Source organism: Lygodium microphyllum, chromosome 4 (assembly GCF_053477565.2).
Source record: "Lygodium microphyllum isolate KBCC chromosome 4, Lygodium_microphyllum_v1.1.10, whole genome shotgun sequence".
Classification (NCBI taxonomy): domain Eukaryota; kingdom Viridiplantae; phylum Streptophyta; class Polypodiopsida; order Schizaeales; family Lygodiaceae; genus Lygodium; species Lygodium microphyllum.
In genome coordinates, this window is record NC_141138.1 from 46,722,831 (window position 1) to 46,733,319 (window position 10,489).

The following is a 10,489-nucleotide window of genomic DNA, read 5'->3' on the forward strand; positions in this document are numbered from 1 at the left end:
AACAAACGCTGACTGAGAGGATGACCAGCTAACTTGGGCGAGTTTCCAATCGAATTGCAGTGTATGGTCGATCAATACGACCGGCTAACAAGGACCGTGATCCACAACAGACCGATCGAGGAAGTAGTTACGAGCCTTAAGGAAGAGAGGAAGGCAGCTAGGAAAGCACTGCTGAGCATCATGGCATATAACCACGAGCAAAGGACGAGGAAATTGTGGCAAGACTTAGAGATGCACGAGACATGACGCATTCTAGACTTAGCTGGTAAGGCCACGACAAGGCCGAACGCAGAGAGGGAGAGGGAGCTAGAGGCACACCTGACGCTGAGCGAGCTTGTCACTAAGAGACTCATAGAGAAGTGTGGACTCATGATGGAGAAGACAAAGACACTGTTTGTTACACAAGTGAATTAGGTTCCAAGATTAAGACTTGGACTCATAAACACAATCTTGTGTATGTGGACAATGACACTGACACTTCACTGGAAAGAAAAGAGTACTATCATTGCATTAAGAAAAGGAAGCAAGTACAATGCTTTATAGGAAAGTAGGAAACTGCAATAGGCACCACTGTGCATATGGGATAGGTTAGCCTGCATGTCCTTGGCCCTGAAGCTTCATACAAAGAGGCTGTTTAATGAGTGTGATTGCTGAATCTCAACAACGAGACATGACATTTAGCCACTGAATGTACCCGAAAACCAACCATTCCTGGAGCCTTCTGTTTCTATTGTTTGCGGAAGAACCATACAAATGATATTTGCTCTCTAAAAGAGATGCACGAACGACCCCAGAAAGATGAAAATGCAAGATTTAACTTGCTAGAATCCAAAATGACGACACAGGATATTGGACCAAAGCCTAGGGAGTTTGGTCCTAATTTCGGTCCAAGGAAGTTTCCCTCTCAAAGTTACAGAGGATGATATTTTGGCGGTGGTTAGAGATCAGAGGTGGAATGTTATAGATGTGGAGAAAATGGCCATATCTCCCCGAATTATTCAAACCCTAGATGATCTATGGATTACAAGACCTTATGCAATCGATGAAAGGGAGAAGGCCACACTGCAAAGGACTACCCAAGTCCAGCCCTTGTCAAAGGCTAATGCCATTGATAGCCAATAGAAGGCATAAGAGCCTGCCTCCAATTTGGTAGAGTTGGAAGTTGCCGCTATCATGCGCACCAAGAAGAAGGAACCAGTTGTCCAAAACGAGAATAATTCCCTTTCCAATACAGTGAAGTTCAACGTGCCAACTGAGGAACAGAGCAGTACAGGACAGAACAGTGCAGTACAAAGCACTGCAGTGCCACAGAGAGTCAGAAAGATAGTTCTAGAAACAAGACCAAAGGTCCAAGAGATAGACGATACAGAAGCACCTCAAGAAACAGAGGAAGTGCCGATGCTGCCATTACTACAAGAAAAAGGAAAGATGAAAATGGGTGTAGCCCCATTCCCCAACAGGTTGGAGAAACCCATGGATCCTATCAAAGAATATGACTTGGTAAAAGACCTAGACACTTTTAAACCAAACTTAACATTTCGACAGTTGTTGATGCTGTCTCCCAACTACCGAAAGAAATTCAAAAGCATCTTGATAAGAAGATGTGGACTAAGGATTACTCCTTCAACAGCGACCAAGACTAATAAGGCCCCAGAGCCTGTAAAGAAAGTAGATGTGGCTAACGCCTTCCTAGATCCTGGAACCCCAGAGATTAGTGTATGAATAGAAGGATGCTTTATTTCAGATGCATTGATTGATGGAGGCTCATCAGTAAACATAATGATGGATGTGACAATGAAGGACTTAGGGTTGCAAGGAATTCAACCTACGCAGTGACTTATCAGATTGGCAGACCAAAGCAGAATTAAACCGTTGGGTATCCTCCCATATGTAAAAACAACTCTCGTAGGAAAAGATTACTGGCTGACCTATTTGGTGGTCAAACCAAATTCTTATGGGACCTCATACCCTGTGTTATTGGGAAGACCTTGGCTTTTTGAAGCAAGAGCCAGGACGGACTGGTTCAAAGGCACCCTAATCCTAGGCAAAGGACCCAACAAATTGGTGTTGAAATTGTATGGATCGCAAAAAGGAAATGGATCCACATCCATCGAAGTCATAATTGACTCCTCCAATGAAGTAACAGATGGTACATCAGGAGAGGAAGAGGCTGTTAAACAGATCTTTCCTAAGAAAACAGAGGCACAATCCCTAACAGTGGGCACTGTAAGCCAACTACCAAAGGAAGCCAAGTCTTTGTCTATGGTAGAATACCTTCTACCTCAACTCAAATTGACTTCTAAAATCACCTTTGACTGCGAGATAGAAGCATGGATGTAATGTTCTCCCTGTTACATGGTAGTCGTAGAGACAGTAGTAAAGATAGAGCCAGAGACAGAAGCAGAAGCAGAGACACAGAGGTGGAGGATATGTTCTTCTCCTACATAGCCTCTATAGAAGCAGAGACAGAGCCTCCAAAGAAAGAGGATGAAAATGATGAGGAAGACAACAAAGCAGGTTATGAAAGTGCAAATGGAGAAGTTCCTCTAATAGCGAACGATCTTGTTGATGTCCCTACAGATACCGCAGAGGCCGAAGATCTCAGGGTGTTGGATGGAATGACCATGGTTCCATTTGGGTTGACCAATGGACCACAAAGTATGCATAATCTACATAAGCAATGGATCAAAGGCATAAAAATTAAGTTCATAAGTGGCTCTTGTCACCCTGACCAAATAGTCTATAGAAAAGATTATGATGATGCCTCTTATCAACAAAAGCCAGAGCTATTAGAGTCATGGCTTCTAGAAGGTCCGTGCTATATGACATTCCTGGATGCATCCTCTGAAGATGAATCCCTAAGTCCAAAGTAAATCACCACTCACACAGAAGCAAACAAAGCTCTGATACCTTTCCAGCAATCTCAATAGACAAATGAGTCATCTATTCAGAAGGAGGATATGGGTTCTAGTGGAACATCAAATGAGGATACAACTCCCTTGAAAGAGTAAGACCTCTATCCAGAAGCAATCCGTGGAACATTTATCCACGAAGTGGAAGGTGAAAGACAAGTGACATTCCTAGATACTGACGGTACTGAACGTCACCTAAAAGTGGGTCTCAATCTTCTAGAAGAAGAACTAGTAATCCTGCAAAACTTACTAAAGGAGAACTTAGACGTGTTTGCTTGGTTATATAAAGATCTAAAGGGGATTGATCCCACAGTATGCCAACATCATATTGACCTAGAGCCTGATTCCAAACCTGTAAGGAAAAGACAAAGGCGTATGAATCCTAATTATTCTGCTCTGGTGAAGGCTGAATTATTGAAACTTCTTGAAGCTGAGTTAATTTATCCTGTGGCTAATAGTGAATGGGTTTTGCCCATTGTGGTAGTACCTAAGAAGAATGGGAAACTTCGAATATGTGTGGACTTTCAGAAGTTGAACTTGAAGACGAAGAAGGATCATTTCCCTATCCCTTTTACAGACCAGTTGTTGGACACAATGGCAGGCCATGAGTTGTATTCCCTCTTGGATGGATTCAACGGATATAACCAAGTCCAAATCGCAGAACAGGACCAATCCAAAACAACCTTCACCACAGAATGGGGGACCTATGCCTATAGAGTGATGCCATTTGGGCTTTGTAATGCTCCTGCCACCTTCCAACGAGTAATGATGGCTGCCTTCCAGAATCATCTGTATGATTTCATTAAGGTGTATCTTGATGACTTCTGTATTTATAGCTTAATACGAGAGCATTGGGTACCTAGAGCAATGTTTTGGCAAATGTCGAGAGTATGGGATTTCTCTCAATCCCAATAAATGTGTCTTTGGCATTTCATCAGGAGTTCTTCTAGGCCATATTGTCTCTACACAAGGGATTGCAACAGACCCGGCGAAGATTGAGAAGATTGCCACCTTGGCAACACCAATAAACCTCAAGCAATTGAGAGGATTTCTTAGCCATGTGGGCTACTACAGAAGATTTATTGCATATTTTGCAACCAAGGCAACCCCTCTACACAAGCTCCTAAGGAAAGATGTGGATTTCCTTTGGACTGATGACTGCGAAGGAGCCTTTAATATCCTAAAATAGTGCCTTATCTAAGCACATATCTTGCAGCCTCTTGACTTGACAAAGAAGTTTCATGTGCACACAGATGTATCAGTTGAAGGGCTAGGTGTTGTCTTATATCAAAAGGGCCCCTTTAAATTAGATCAACCAATATATTATGCAAGACAAAAGGTCACTAATAGGGAACATAACTACACAGTGGCAGAGCTTGAGTACTTGGCAATGGTGTTTTCACTGGAGAAGTTTCAACACTATCTATTGTCAACGCATTTCAAGTTCTACGTGGATCATGAAGCCCTGTCCTTCTTGATGAACAAAGCAGATATTAAAGGACGAGTGATGAGATGGTTGCTCCTATTCCAGGAGTTTGATTTTAAAGTGGTCACTAAGCCTGGCCGTTCCCATATCCTAGTCGATCATCTATCACAGATCCGTCAAATTGCAGAAGAGGAACATTATGATCCAGACCTTCCTGATGCTTCCTTGTTTCTAGTTGAAATATTTACTCCCTAGTATGCAGACATAGACAACCTCTTGGCAACTCAACAGTATCCTCCTTCCATCTCAAGCCGTGAGAAGAAGCTTCTGTTAGAATAAGCCCCCTATACTTTGCTAGGCAGTGCACTGTACAAGAGAGGCAAAGACAAAGTATTGCAAAGATGTGTTGTAGGAGATGAAATCGGCATAATATTGAAAGCATGCCATGATGAACCATGTGGTGGACACTTTGCAAGAGAAGCAACAACCAGGAAGGCTCTGTTGGCAGGAAACTGATGGATGACCCTCCACAAGGATGCATATGACTACTATGAGATGTGATGCTTGTCAGTGAAAGGGGAAACCCAGCAAAACAAGTGCCATGCCACTGCAACCTATTCTTTCCCTAAAGTCGTTCAAGAAGTGGGGGATTGATTTTGTGGGTCCCGTTGATCCACCCACCAGATAGATGGTAAAGCATAGCTCTGTTCATGTACGAAACTATTATTACCCATTTTGGAAGTCCTCTCGAGCTGGTAAGTGACAAAGGTACTCATTTCCTGAACAAAATCATGGAGGAGCTGACGGAGCTATATAAGATCCGCCATCGCAAATCTACTCCTTACTACCCTAGAGCCATGGCCAAGTTGAAGTCACCAATTGCATCCTCTGCTCGATCCTGACAAGAACGATTGCCACACATCGTCATGACTAGGACGATCGACTTACAGAGGCCCTCTTTCTAGGCATACAGAATCTCCCATAAGGTAGCTACATGACAGACCCCTTTCCAGTTAGTGTATGGTATAGAAGCCGTCTTCCCTATTGAACTGGAATTGCCCTCTTTGCGAGTGGCAGTTAAAGAACGCTTGGGACATGATGAGTCACTGCAACACTGCCTCCTACACTTTGAATGTTTGGATGAGATTTAGAGGATGGCTTTACAATGCATGGAAACCATTCAAGCACGACGCAGGGCCTATCATGATAGCTTCACCAAGCATAAGGAGTTCCAAGATGGTGATCTTGTTCTAGCCTATGATTCCAGATTTGGCAAGTTTCCTAGAAAGCTTCAACAATGGTGGATGGGCCCTTACAAGGTACTTGTTGTCAATCCTACTAGTTCTGTCCAAGTGCAAGATGTCGATGCTTCTGAGGACCCCTTTCTGATGAATGGCTATCACTTGAAGAAGTACTTCCCTCCCTGGGGATCTTGACAATCACAGTTGACCCACCCTTTTCCTTTTGGCCATCGCACTATCCTTCTCTTCGTGCTTCTAATAGCCCTTATGATTTTCCTCACGAGGCAGTCTCATTCTACTAGCCCCTCACAGATACCTGTCAACCCTACCTTGTTCTCTTCTCGTCTAATCTAGCAACGGTGGCAAGGTTGGTCCTGACACATGGTATTTCTACCATTCTCTTTATTAATGAAAGAAAAAATAATAAAACAAAAAATCAAACAAACAAACTGTTATGGGAGAAAAGGAAGAAATTCCTTGTCATAACAAGCCTCGTTTCAAGAAAAGGTGGAAACACCCTTGAGTGTGAAGCTGAATGTGGAAAATGTGGTAACACCCCGCGTTCAGGATAGCTGATTCATCATCAGAACCTTTCCGTAAGAAAATTGAAGCCACCTCCCTTGGTGCGTTGTCTCTGCAATATCAATTCGTCTGCCCTTCTTAACAGACAACCTTTCTTATAAATCATTGAAGTACCAGACATGTCAGCTACCTCCCTGGGTACGCATCATCTTTAACACTCTAGTGACAATAACAACTGACGTGATCTTCATCACAAACCCCCTGAGTGATGTGAGCTTTCATCCTAATAGAATGGGGACGTGTGTATGGGCTGCCCTCTGTATCTATCAGTGAGTGTGAGACAAAGGGTGGGCTGAGTGACCAGTCTTTCCCTTCAAATCAAATGAGAGGTGAGATGTGTGAATGGAGTGTTGCACACACGGTTGGGCCTCTCCATGCACAACACACGATATATTCCTATGCACTGCACCATAAGACTCCATGGCCTTCCTCTTGCATTGTATGCCAGCACAGGTTGGGATGCATAGTTGCACCATCAAATGCGCACAAGGCATACAACCTCTGCACAAGTGACAATGAGGATTACATCAATGGGTTTCACAAATGGGCTGCCCTCTTCAACAGAGTGTGAGACAGAGGGTGGGTTGAGTGTGACTAATGTTTCTTCAGCCAAGTATTGAGAGGTGAGGATTGAGGGACATTACGACAATTGGCGTCAGGTACATTTCTGTTTTCCTATGCACCCACGGGATGGGTCTCTGTCATCATCAGCACAAGACACGCCACTATGATGCTGGATACTTTACCACATATGGTGACCTTAAAACCACTTTCTTAAGTAGGTTTAGAAAGCATAAGACAGCTACTGATGTGTTGAAAAGGTTGAAGCAGATCAAGTAGAAGACAATGTTAGTGTAGGATTATGCACAGGAATTTAAAAATCTATTAAACAGGTTGAATCAGGAAGATAAACCTTCTATGGACTTACAATACTCTTATTTTGTTAAGGGTTTGGACAAAGAAATTGCAGTGGCAATTGCTAATGCAGCAATTGGAAACAATAATAGTATAGATCGGCTGGTTGAAGCAGCCCAGCGGGTGGAAAAGAGACTTGGTAAGAGTAGATCCAAGAAGAAGAGTAAACATGACTCTTCAGACTCTGACTCTGATGGCTCTAATTCAGAGGATAGTAGTGAGGAGGAAGATACTTCATCAGGCTCTGAGTCGGAAACCGAATCAAGTGACTCATATGATGATCGAAGTAAGCATAGATAGAAGAGATACAAAAAGAAATCTAGGAAAGATAAAACCTCTTCTAAGGATAGCAAGAAGGGGAAAGAGAAAGAGGAAAAAAGGGCCTTGGAAAAAAGGTTGGAAAAGATAATTAAGAAGCAACTGTTGGAGATGGGAGTATTGACAGCTTCCAGAAGTGTAAAATCATGTACCATTTGTTAGAAAGTGGGCCATGAGGCTAGAGAATGCTGATATAATCCAGTTGTATGGAATGCAAGGCAGCAAACAGCATCTCGGGCGGCACCAGTTAATCAAATTGCACCTAAATTGGCACAGCAAAGAGTATTTAGAGGCTTTGGTACGAAGGGTCGGCCACCTAAGCAATGGGGTATTGACTAGCCAAGGCAGTGGAATAGTGTTCAACAGAGGCAGCGAGGACCTTGCTATTATTGTGGCAGGCAGGGACACATGTCTGGACCTAACTGTGAGTTATGGGTACGCCATAGGGCTGAAAGGGGAATGCAAACCGGGGAGCAACAAGAAATGCAACCGGCAGGACTACCCCGTGGTCAGCAACCATCGGCACCCGCAGCAGTAGTCCTAGTAGAGTTACCTGCAAAAGTCATGGAGAGTGAGGCAGTAAGTCATCAAAAGAACCAGCAAGTTTGTGAAGCTATACAGAAAGAAGTTCTATGTAAGGGTGTGTTAAATGTTACTAAGCATGGTTTAGAGCCGCAGGTGAGCTGTGACTGTTCAAATTGCATAGTTGTGGAAGATTGTCCGGATGAGACAGTAGTTTTGGCCATTACCAGAGCAAAAGCTAAGCAAAAGATTAATTGGGAAGATCAAGAAAAGGCTAGGGAAGTGGCTTCTAATGAAGTTATGAAGTTGCAGGAAAAACAATCTTCAAAACAGCTTAAAGTTGCAGAACTGCCTTATGAAGTTCAAGACAGTCATTTGTTTCATGAGGAAAATCAAAAGAATATGCTTGTGTCAAGAATGCAGTTCAGTAAACAATCACAAAGTTTGAAGCCTTATGAGGCATTGCATGGTTCTCATGAGTTGTTTGCTGCACTAGCCAAATCTTCATTACAATTGACTTTGGAACAAATCCTTGATTTAATTCTAGGATTTAAAGAAAAGCTTTTAGCTAAGATTATGTCGAGTGAGGATGGAGTGTTTAAGCATTATGCTATGGATCAAGAGCAAACTTCAAATTGTCAAGCAGAGATTCCCACACAGATGGAGATGGTGAACTATAAAGTTCTGACTATTCAAGTTGACTATTTGGGTAGCAAGTTTGATGATGTTCTTCTAGATGGAGATTCTAGAGCTAATATTTTGCCTGAAGAGATGTATTTGGCACATAAGTTGCAAGGACTTGTGGCAGCACCATTTCAGGTTAAAATGGCAGATCAAAGGAGAATTTAGCCATTGGGAATATTAAAGAATCAGCTTATTCGGATAGCCGGGCTGAAGTTCAAGGTTAGTTTTGTTGTTCTTCGTATGGAAGGTTTAGGGGATTCATATAATATGCTATTGGGAAGACCGTGGATTAGACTAGCCAAGTTGAAGCAAGATTGGGGCTTAGATATAGCAACTATTCCTCATGGAAGTAAGGAGGTCAAGTTGTCCACAAGTAATCGGGTAATTTTGGAACCTAAGTACCATCCGTTAGTTGCTCAGACAATTAATGTTGCACCTGAGATTGAGGATGATGAGGATGAACTTTTTATGCAAGCTAACCCCACAGTTGTGCCAATTTTTGAAGTGGATGTTTAGAAAATTTTGGCTCAATATAGGGTATTTCCAGTGGTATTATCATCAGAAGTGGTTTTATCTTCAGAGCAGAACAGTAACCCCATGCATCAGCAGAGTAATTTGATGCAGCAAACTGTTTGCCCCATGAAGCAGGACAGTGACTTCATGGAGCAGAGTAGTGATTTTCATGCAACAAAATAGTAATTTGGTGGTGGAAAGTAATGTTACTTCAGAGGGAAGTAAAAACACTGATTTGGGAACACTTAAAGACCAAAATAAGCCTTCTTTGGATGCAGAGGAGGACTTAGATAAAGTGAGTCAGCAAGCTATTATAGATGCAGAGCTGAAATATGAGCATACCATACACAAGTCAGCTAGAGCCTTTGAGGATGATGTCCAAGAAGTGTATTTGGAAGCTGAAATAGGCTCTAAGCCGATAAAGGTGAGTATTTTCATTGAGGAAGACTTCAAACAGCAATTAATTAAGTTGTGTAAGGACTTTCAGGATATTTTTTCTTGGGAATATACGGATATGAAGGGCTTTGATCCAAAGGTGTGTCAGCATAGAATTAATTTAAAGGCAGATGCAAAGCCGGTTATGCAGAAACGGTATCGTATGAATCCTAATTATGCTAAACAGGTGAAGGAAGAGATTGACAAACTTCTTTGAGTGGGTTTTATCCGCCCTGTTAATGAAGTGACTTGGTTGTCACCAATTGTGGTGGTGCCTAAAAAGAATGGCAAAATACGGGTTTGTGTAGATTATAGAAAGTTGAATGCATCAACTATTACTGATCCATTCCCTCTTCCATTCACAGATTCTTTATTGGATGACATGGCGGGCCATGACATTTATAGTTTTTTGGATGGTTTCTCTGGCTATAATTAGATTCGTATGCATCCAAAAGATATGGATAAGACAGCTTTCATAACCGAATGGGGTGTCTTTGTGAGTACTATCATGAATTTTGGAGAATGGACCCCCAGAATTTCACAGTGCAGCTCATAAAACCTTTGATCCTTATCTTACATCTTTTATGAGGGTCTTCATAGATTATTTTTGTGTATTTGGTAAGAAAGTAGATCATTTGCAGCATCTTAGACTTTGCTTTGAAAGATGCCATCAATTTGGCATGTCCCTTAACCCTTTCAAATCTATTTTGCTGCTAAAAGAAGAATTCTGTTGGGGCATATCATTTCAGAAGAGGGTATGGCTATTGATTTAAGGAAAATTCAAGTAGTTCAGAAGGTTGTAGTACCTACAACAGTTCAAGAAGTGATGCGCTTTGTGGGGCAGGTCAAATGGCATAGCAGGTATTTGAGGTATCTAGCTCATATTTGTGCTCCACTAACATTGTTAACCAAGAAAGGGGTTCACTTTGTGTGGAGGCATG